The following is a 10,734-nucleotide window of genomic DNA, read 5'->3' as shown; positions in this document are numbered from 1 at the left end:
GTGGGAAGCCAGGCGAGTAGTCTTTTGGACACGTCATAAGCTTGAGGGGACTGGAGAAAGCAAGTTTAGGTTCAAGGTTTAGGAGACGTGGATATCTAGGGAGAAGGCACACAGAAAAGAGTGATCTTGCTGGCACTTTCCCAGGAGGGAGAGAAATCCAAATGACTGTTCCCGGACCCTCCATTGGATCATAGGCCCAGGGAGTTTTTTGTTGCATCCAGCAAACGCGAGAACAAATGTCGGAGACTTTCAGGGTATCAAGGATGTTACTTTATTGGCCAAGTTTAACCTGCGCAGGGGCGAACTCTCAGAGTGTCCGGAGACACGGTACCCACAAGGGGCTGCAAACGAGAGTCGCGCCGAGCACTTACAACTACGTCCTTATATAGGGGCGGGCAAGCAAGCGTTATACAGAAGCAGACGTGGCAGTTAGCAATTCGCTTACAAAGACCGCGCGGGAATTTCAAACCAAGCATTCTTGTATAAGGCGGGAAGGCAGGATGTTTGTTCAGTAACCTAGTAATCTCCTGGCTCTAGCTAGCTAGGTTCCTATTTTCTCATGGTCTAAGTTTTTTCCCTATCCCTTACATTTTTTAGGTGCATAGGACTGTGCTGAAGATGAGGGATTGGGCAAAGAGGGGTTTGCTCAAAAGAAAGGAAGGGAGGAAGGGAAATTTTACCCCGGCATGGACTGATTTCACATCAGCCAGCTGCATCCAATTATTTGTGGGACCTTTTAAAATACAGATATATTGGCCCTGAGTCAAGGCCAGCAATTTGCTGAAGCTGCTGGTTTCAAGCAGGAGCCTAAAGCAATGTCTCTCTATGGCCTGTTGGCCATTTCAGAACTTAGGAAATGTAATGGTCAATTCATGAGAAAGAAACACCTGGAAGAAGAAGAAAAAAAAATACAGATATACAGCTCCGCCACATACACGTGCCTGAATATTTCCCTTGATCATTCCCACTGCATGCCACCTCCTCACTCATTATTTTAAGGAGAAGCAGTCTCTAAGTTTCACAAGGGCCTTAGAAACCACCTTGTCTCAACCCTTCCATAATTCAGATGGGGATGCTTCCTCTCCTGAAAAAAAAAATAAGAGAGAATTCCAGAAGTTAGTAAATTACGAAGCTAGGACCATAGTCTGTAATCTCATGAATTCGTCAACCCTTTTTTCTGGGGGGGGGGGGTGCTAGCATGTGCATGCATGTGCATGTATATGTGTATGTGTGTATATGGGGGTGGGAAGGGGGAGAGAGAGAGGGAGAGACAGAGAGTGTACGAATTTCACTTGTCTTTCACCAAAACGCTGATCTCCTGCCCTTGGTGAGTGACGTGCAGCAATTCCATCTTCCCTGCTGAGCCAAGGAATGCCCGTGAACATTGCATGCTGACTGATATCTGGCACCTTACTATCATCAATGTAGCAGGAACATGTGCACATAAAAATATACACTGCAGCGGATGCATAGGCCTCGTGAGAAAAGCAACACTGGAAAATCCACAGCAACCAAACACCCAGGAATGCAAAACAGAAAGCCCTGCATCACATTAAGGAACAGCTGGAAAACTCTTTCCATACCTCTCAGAGCCCTAGAGTTTGCTGTCCAGCTGCTTGGCCATGAGGGCGGGGGGGAAGGGTTATCAGGAGCCTTTCCCCTCAGAATAAATGCAAATAATGCTGTGATTTTCAAATTCTCCCATCCATCTTTTACCACCTCTCTGTACATCAGGGATTTGGGTCTGAAAACCCTGACTCTCAAACCCACCATGCACATGTGGCTGAAAGCCAGGAGCCAAGGAGTGCAAGGGGGAGAGAGAGGGTCACAGCTGACAGCAGAAACATCTGCTTGTTTAAGGGTCTCCACGTAGTTCCCTGTATGTAGAGAATGCTGCTGTCTTTGGGGGAAAAGAGACCCCAGAGTAGCTGATGTACAGTGGAGTTATAGACGTGAACACAGTTGCTGGGGAAGCACAAAGGAGGTGCAGTCAAGTAAACTAGAACAGCGTTCGTGAGGCATTCTACAGGAAGTGTTGGCTCAGCCAAGTGCTGAAGGATGAAACTTAACCAGGTGCAGGGGGATAGACAGGCGCTGCACATGGAAGCAGTAAAACTTCTATTTGATTGGTTTTCATATTGTGTATTTTCCTGCTGAAAATGTTTAATCTTTCCAGTGATTTTAGGAATGTTTGTCCTTATTTCTTACAGTCTAGTTGTAATAGTTGTTTCAAACTTTTTAAAAAAATATTTTATTTTTTACTAGAGAGAAGGGAAGGGAGGGAGAAAGAGGGGGAGAAACATCGATCGGTTGCCCCTCATACATGCCCCGACTGGGTACTGAACACGCATGTATTCATGGGTAGGCATGTGCCATGACTGGAAATCGAGCTGGTGACCTTTCACTTTGTGCAACAATGCCCAAGCAACTGAGCCACACTGGCAAGACCATTGTTTCAAATGTCTTGATAATTCCAACATCCATGTCATCTGAGTACTGGAATCTCTTGACTTTCTTTTTTTAGTGACTTGTGAGGTTTACTTGTTTCTTATGTCAGGTAATTTTGGATTATACCTGAACATTTTCAATATTATCATATGATAGTGTGTGTCTTGGTTAACTTGTATAGTAAATTCTATTTTTTTTCAAAGATTTTATTTATTTATTTTTAGAGAGGGAAGGGAGGGAGATAGAGAGAGAGAGAGAAACATCAATGTGTGGTTGCTGGGGGCCATGGCCTGCAACCCAGGCATGTGCCCTGACTGGGAATCGAACCTGTGACACTTTGGTTCGCAGCCTGCGCTCAATCCACTGAGCTATGCCAGCCATGGCTAGTAAATTCTAATTTTTAAAAATTGTATGAGGCAATCTACAGCATTAGGTTAAGGCCATAAATTCTAACCTGCTTCTGTAGGCCATGACTCTAATGTTTTCAAAGTGCTTTGCAGTGTTATTCAGGTCAATGATCAAGGCTCAACTACAAGAGGAGGGTGCACACAGACCACTTGAAGGGCACACCTGGAGTACCCAGCTCAGGTGATAGGTGAGGCTGTGCCACTGGACCTTATAGGACACCTACTACATTAGTTCACACTACCAAGACATGGAGTCAAATCAGCTCTACCTAATGCATAGAAACAAACACAGGGAGGCTGCCAAAAGGAGGAGACAAAGAAACATGGCCCAAATGAAAGAATAGAACAGCAGTCCAGAAAAAGAGCTAAACAAAATGGCCCTGTCTGGTGTGGCTCAGTGGATTGAGCACTGGCCTGTGAACTGAAGGGCCGCTGGTTCAATTCCCAGTCAGGGAACATGCCTGGGTTGCGGGCCAGATCCCCAGTGGGGGCACATGAGAGACAACCACACATTGATGTTTCTCTCCCTCTCTTTCTCCTTCCCTTCCCCTCTCTCTAAAAATAAAATCTTTAAATATATATTATATTTATAATATATATAAAATATAAATATATAAAATATATATAAATAATATATTGAATATATAGAAAAATAATATATAAAATATATATTAATATATTTATAATATATATAAAAGTAAACAAAATGGAGACAAGCAAGCTATTAGATGTAGAATTCAAAATACTGGTTATAAGGATGCTCAATTAAGGTAAGGGAAGAGTACATAAACTCAGTGAGAACTTCAACAAAAAGAGAAAAACATAAAAATAGGGACAAAAAACATAGAAATGAACCAGTCAGAAATAACACAATAACTGAAATAAGGACTACATTACGTGGAACCAACAACAGAGTACATGAAGCAGAGACTCCAATCAGCAATTTTAAAGATACGGAAGCAGAGAACACCCAATCAGAACAGTGTAAAGATAAAAGAATCCAAAACGGTCAGGATACTGTAAGGAGCCTCTGGGACAACTTCACGCATACCAACACTCGTCTCATGAGGGTGCCAGAAGGAGAAGAGAGAGAGTAAGGCATTGAAAACCTCTTTGAAAAATACTGAAAGAAAATTCCCTTACCCTGGTGAAGGAAACAGACATGCATGCACAGGAAGTGCAGAGCATCCCAAACAAGATGAACCCAAGGAGGCCCACGCTAAGATACATCATATTTAAAATGCCAACGGTTAAAGACATCTAGGAGTCTAGTTGGCTGCTAATGCCATTAAGTGAAATGTTGACTTCTTCTGGCTTCAGAAAATGGAAAGAACTAGTATAGCATCATCTGTATGTACATTAGCCTTTTGAGACTTGAAGACTATTATTCTGTTGACAGGCAAAATTTTTTTTTCTCAAGGCAAAATTCCTTTTACCTTTCCTCATAGATCCTATTTCCAACTGTTATAATCATTTTCTTTTGCTCCCCTCTGAATGTGCTTTAATTTCCGGCACTCTTAAAATGCAAGATGCAGGCAGAGTGGTGAGAGCAGGGTAGAGAGGAGGGGGAGAGGGAGGGAGACAGAAAGTGCGTGTTGGGCCAAAGAGGCTGTGGTGTAAGGATATGGCCTGAATTCCGACTTTGAACTTAAAGGACACAATGACACAAAACACCTGTGGTTAGCTTACCCCATTAGTACGGAGGTTCTCCCATCAGAGACTCGTCCATGTTGACAAGGAATCAGAGGACAATAAAGAGATGATGAAGTCCTGGCCGGTGTGGCTCAGTGGATTGAGCACCAGCCTGCAGACTTAAGGGTCACTGGTATGATTCCCAGTCAGGGCACATGCCTGGGTTTCAGGTCATCCCTTGCACATTGATGCTTCTCTCCTTCTTCTTCTCCCTCACCCCTCTCTAAAAATAAATAAATAAAACAATAAAAAATAAAGAGGTGATGAAGCCTTCAGGGTTAAGCAGCAAGGAACCCCAGTGGCTGCTCTGGGGCTTAACTCCAGCTCAGCCTCAGGTCACCTGAGGGGCTTTGGGAAAGCTTCTTTCATTCCACGTACTCTCCTCTGCTATCGATGACATTCTATTATATTGAACCATATGAAATTGCCAATACTCAGCTAATTTCAACTGGCACAAACAGCAATATCATGTGGTTCAGCTTAGTACTTTCATCTATTGTAGTTATGTGCCTGTTCACCTGCCATACCACTTTCCCAGAGAATAAATGTATATGTGCACATGCACACAACACAGCACTGCTAGACTGGCAGCTCCTTTCTGGCTGAAACAGAGCTGGATCTCTGAAAAACAAAGAGGCCTGGCTTTGCTGTGCTTGCTGATTTCCATGGCAGAAATGACTTTCAACCATTGCCAGTTACCCATGTGATGTCACACGGACTGTGGAGCTGGGAAGACATGAGTACAGTTGGGTCTTTATGAGCTGGTACAAGCTGGCTGTAGTACACTGCTACTGCGCATGCCCTATGGCACTTAGCACATGATCCCAGACTTAGCCTGATGGCAGGTAGCTGTTTGCCAACTTGAAGCTCGAGCCTCCTCATGAAGAATCCAAGCTGCACAGACAATGCCAGAAATAATGACAACTATTTTGGCACCCTGGTTTACAGTTTTCCAAATACTTTTTTATATCCATCTCACAAGAGGGAGACAGAGTAGGATTTTATATTCTTACCTCATGGACAAGGAAGCTGGGGCCCAGATAAATGAGGGGAGTGCTCAAGGTCACAGGGTCATGGGCAAGCCACAACCAGGCAGGTCTCTGATATAATCATTCCCAGAGCAAGCAGACACTCTTCTTGCTGTTGAACTCTATGCACTGGAGCTCGGCTCCATCTTGGGTTGTGGAGAAGATATTGCCCTGATTCATGGGACAGGAGCTGGGATGCTGGAGACTGTCTCTACCAGCTGCCCACAATTACCCCAAATAGTGGCTGCCGTGAACATAACCAGCTGTGGAGGAGGCCACATGAGGCCAGTTGTACTTTGTCTGTTTCTCTGCTCAAGCCAGGAACATGTTCAACTTTGGTATTAAAAATGAGAGAGAGAGCGAGAGAGAGAGAGAATAATTGAGAGACTGAGACAGAGAAATTCAGACTGAGGAATTGGGGTTATGAAGAAAGGAGGGGGCCCTGGCTGGCATGGCTCAGTAGATTGAGCACGGGCCTGCCAACCAAAATGTTGCCAGTTCGATTCCCAGTCAGGGCATATGCCTGGGTTGAGGGCCAGGTCCCCAGTGCAGGGCAGGCAAGAGGCAACCACACTCTGATGTTTCTCTCCCTCTCTTCCCCGCTCTAAAAATAAATAATTAATTAATTGACTAAAACAATAAAACTCTAAAGTCACTGTGTCTAATGACTGAACTGTCGCAGTGTAGGATCTGACTGCTGACAGTGAAACTAGAAAAGACACCGGTGTTCGGGCTGCCTGTCACTACCAAACCCAATAAGCAGAGACAGATTGAATCTTTATCGGCGCTTTATTCAGATGGCCGGTGATCCGATCAGAGAAGATGGCAGGTTCACACCCTAACAGACCATGTTACATTTTCTTTCCAAGCCAGGGGTTTTAGAATGGAGAACAAAGTGCGGTGAAGGGTTTTGAAATTCAGGGAGAATTAGATAAAGAGACTGCAGCATTCTTATCCTAGGCAGTTAGCTATTCCCAGGGGCAGGTGGTCATCTGTCTCTCCCTGGAACACAATGGCCCAGATGTCTCCACTCCTCCCCAGGCGGTGATCTTTAGTGGTGCCCCAGGAGGTTGGCTGTTTCTCCTAGGAGCCAGGGTGGGGCTTATCTGTAGTTTCTGAAACAAAAGCTTTAACATATGCATTACTTACTGGGATTATAACTATTTACCTTAGAGTAAAATTTTCCAACTCTTGAGTCCCCTATCAGCAGGAGCCAATGGCTTTTCACAGGGCCCTGACCTTGTGACTGAGAGGATCTCACACGGACAGACATCCCTGAGGGGAAGCATTTGGCCTTGCATTTCTATAGGCTTTTAGTATTTTGAAAAAGTACTTTGACATCTCTCATGTATTTCACTTAACGGTCTGATGGTCTGTGCTGGAGCATAGGATTGCTTAGAGGGAAGCTGAGTGGGCATCACTGGCTCCATTTAGCAGGGGACAAAGCATGCTTAGGCCTGGGACAGATCTATTAGGCTCTCAAGGACTTGCCTGGTTTACACTCGGGCAGCTGCCAGCACAGGCCTTCCCCTAGCTATTTAAAATGTTTACCTACAGCTCTTTTAAGATAATAACTTTGTCTTTGACATTGAAATTAAGAACAAACTGACAGTAAGCAGACAGGAGGATGGAGGGAAATAACGTGGGGGGGAAGGGGAAGGGTCATCAATGAACATGTATAAAGGACCCATGGACAAATGCCAAAGGGGGGTTAGGATCGAGGGTGGGAGGTGGGGGTGAGTAGGGCGAGGAAAGTGGTGGTGGGAAAATGAAGACAACTGTATTCAAACATTAATAAAAAAATACCTTTGCCTTTGATAGCAAAATATGGTATACATAAAAGTGCTCAAATAATATTTTTCAAAAAAATATAGTCATAAAATGTATAATTGCATGAACTACGAGAACTATAGAAATTCCGTTAATACCCAGAGAAACAGTTGTAGTCCTCGACCCAAGCCATTTTTTTTAAACTTCCAGTTAAGTAGAGTCTCTCTTCAGACTGGCCTACCACTAAGCCCAGCCCCGGAGGTAGCATTATAAATACTCTTCAAATGCCTGGCTTTAAGGCTGGGCTGCTTTGAAAGTAGCCCTCAAGGTAGGGATGGAGAAGAAAGCATTTTGGTGAGTCCTTTGTTTGCACCCTGCATGCAGACCCAGCTCACTCGCCAGCACAAAAAGCTGTTGTGAACTGATAAAAGCACCAAGTACCAGACACTGTTATTTCCTTCCCACTCTTCTCTTTGGTCCCACTGTTCCTCATTTTCCTCCTCCCTTTGCACCTGGGCTTCTCCTGCCCACTGTAGACTATCTGGTTGATGGTTTTAATCTTGACAATGGAGCTCAGACCCTAGCCTGCTCTTCCAGGTACAGCTGGCTCAGGGTCTCCTGGTTCCAGGAACTTCCAATTTCTGGTAAAAGAAACCCATTATCCTTCAAGTATCCATCTCTGCCTTCCACTAGGCTGGGACATCCGACCTTGAGCCTGGATGCTGACAGCACTTGCCTTTCTGGGACTCTCAGGTCCAGTCAGCACTTTCACTTGAAGTGCTCAGTGGAAGAGGCATGAGGGGCACATGTTTTTACTTGCCGAACTGCTGAGGCCTCCACAGAGGGTGAGTAGGCTGACTGAATTATCTCCCATGACAGTGTCCACAGCTACCAAGGATCCAAAGCGAGGCTGCCTGTGTGCCAGCGAAGCAAGCCACTATAACCGCTAAGATTGTGTAGTACCCGGGCAGGTACTACCCAGGCCAGGCACTTGACAGAGAAACTTTATACACATCATTGCTAACCCCCACACGTTGCAGATTATATCTCCCATTTCACAGATAAAGAGGTTGAGGCTTAAGAAAAGGTCTCATTTATTCAAGTTCACACAGCTGGTAGCTTGTGACGCCAAGAATAAGATCCAGGTCTGTTTGACTCTAAAACTCATAATCACTGCAGCATTATTTACAATCACCGAGATCTGGAAGCAGCGCAAGTGTCCTTCAGTAGATGAGTGGGTAAAACAACTATGGGACAGTTACACAATGGAATACTGCTCAGCTATACAAAAGAAGGAAATTTTACCCTTTGCCACAGTATGGATGGACCTGGAGAACATTATGCTGAGTGAAATAAGCCACTCAGAGAAAGACAAATACCATATGATCTCACTCATATGTGGAATCTAATGAACAAACTGAACTAACAAGCAAAATGGGGACAGATTCATACATGGAGAGCAGGCTGACAGCTGTGGGGGAAGGGGAAGGGGTGGAGGGCTGAAGCAAAAAGGAAAAAGGACTCATGCACATGGACGGCAGTGTGGTAATTGCTTGGGGGAGGGGTATAAGGGGTCAAAATGTTATTGGAAAAAGTACAATAAAGATTCAATCAATCAACCAAAATAAATAAAAAATAAAACTCAGCCCCTGGCTGGCATAGCTCAGTGGATTGAGCGCAGGCTGCGAACCAAAGCGTCGCAGGTTCGATTCCCAGCCAGGGTACATTCCTGGGTTGCAGGCCACGGCCCCCAGCAACCGCACATTGATGTCTCTCTCTCTCTCTCTCTCTCTCTCTCTCTCTCTCTCTCTCTCTATCTATCTATCTATCTATCTCCCTCCCTTCCCTCTCTAAAAATAAATAAATGAATAAAATATAAAAAACATAAAAATAAAAATAAAACTCATAATATCAGTAAACCTCTTACAGGTTTCCAGGAGTAATGACAAAGGGCCTAGGTAAATTTGTCCAAAGTATTCTATCTAGCATATTCAAATGAATGGAACTACTTGCTCTGTGGTGCTGACGTTTTGAACTTTGTTCATTATTTTATCCCTAAACATACCGATGTTAAAAGGATATTAGAAGACATCAAGTAAAGCAGTGGCCCCACACCCCTCTGCCTAGGTTCTAGGCCACAAACACGACAGTGTGTCCAGGAGGGAGGGAGAAGGTTGGGCAAGGGGATGAGACCAAGGACATATGAGGAAACATTGGAAGGGCCCGGAGCTGTTTATAGCCCAGAAAAGGGACAACCCCGGCTAATGGGAGTCAGATCACATCATTCTCTGCTCTCATCTAACTGAGGAAAAGAGCCAAGGTCTTTACAATGGGCTATAAGACCCCTTCCAATGTCCCCCACCTCAACAATGCTTCTGTGACCTCATCTCCTATTACTGCCCCCTGTCCCCTTACTCAGCCCACTTTAGCCACACTGGACTCCTGATTTTTGCTGGTACATGTCATCTGTTCTTGCCTCAGGGCTTGAGCTCCTCTCTCAAACGGGACCTGCTCAGTAAGCCCTTTCTTGGCCACTTTGTTTTATTTTATTTTTTAAAGTTTTATTTATTTATTTTTAGAGAGAGGGGAAGGGAGGGAGAAAGAGAGGGAGAGAAACATCAATGTGTGGTTACCTCTTGCGCGCCCCCCACTGGGGAACCTGGCCCACAACCCAGGCTTGTGCCCTGACTGGGACTCGAACCAGCAGGCAGCCCTTTGGTTTTTAAGGCCCGAGCTCAATCCATTGAGCTATGCCAGCCAGGGCTTGACCACTTTATTTTAAATTGCAAACTTCTGTCTCTTTTTCCCTACTTTATTTTTCCTCATTGTACTATCACTATCTGATGTTCTATATCTTTTATTTATTTATTTGGGTTATTATAAAAAGTAAGCCTGATGAAGACAGGGGTTTTTCTCTCTCTGGTTCACTGCTGCCCCCTCAGCACCTAGAACAGAACCCAGAATACAAATGTATTTTGTATTTATTGAACCAAAGAACATCTCTGCCTTCTGATGTGAAAGGACTGTTATAGGGCAAAGAGTGTAGACAGCCGATGAGATCTGTGTACAGGCTCCCAGGGACTAAGCTAGGCCAATTCCAGTTCAGTATAAGAAGGAACATCATAGGCATTACAACTGCTCCAAGAGCCCTGGCGGGTATGGCTCAGTGGATTGAGTGCTGACCTGAGAACTAAGGGGTCACTGGTTCGATTCTCAGTCAGGGCACATGCCTGGGTTGCGGGCCAGGTCCCTAGTGGGAGACGTGGGAGAGACAACCATACACTGATGTTTCTCTCCCTCTCTATCTCCCTCCCTTGTCCCCTCTAGAAATAAATAAAATCTTAAAAAAAAAAAAAAACTGCTCCAAGAATCTGTGCCAGTGGAGGTGA

The 10,734-nt window shown here is 44.7% G+C and overlaps 1 non-coding gene across 1 annotated transcript; it reads left to right on the top strand.

Annotated features, from left to right (window-relative positions):
- Positions 1-752: 752 nt before the first annotated feature.
- Positions 753-889, top strand: LOC123824415. Its single transcript, XR_006786694.1, has one exon. It is a non-coding gene; the product is annotated as a small nucleolar RNA SNORA2/SNORA34 family (small nucleolar RNA).
- Positions 890-10,734: the final 9,845 nt, after the last annotated feature.

The sequence above is a fragment of the Phyllostomus hastatus genome, unplaced genomic scaffold (assembly GCF_019186645.2).
Source record: "Phyllostomus hastatus isolate PE091 unplaced genomic scaffold, TTU_PhHast_1.1 phas_contig_551, whole genome shotgun sequence".
Classification (NCBI taxonomy): domain Eukaryota; kingdom Metazoa; phylum Chordata; class Mammalia; order Chiroptera; family Phyllostomidae; genus Phyllostomus; species Phyllostomus hastatus.
The sequence above is the reverse complement of the archived record's forward strand: the minus strand, read 5'-3'. Positions and strand labels throughout refer to the sequence as shown.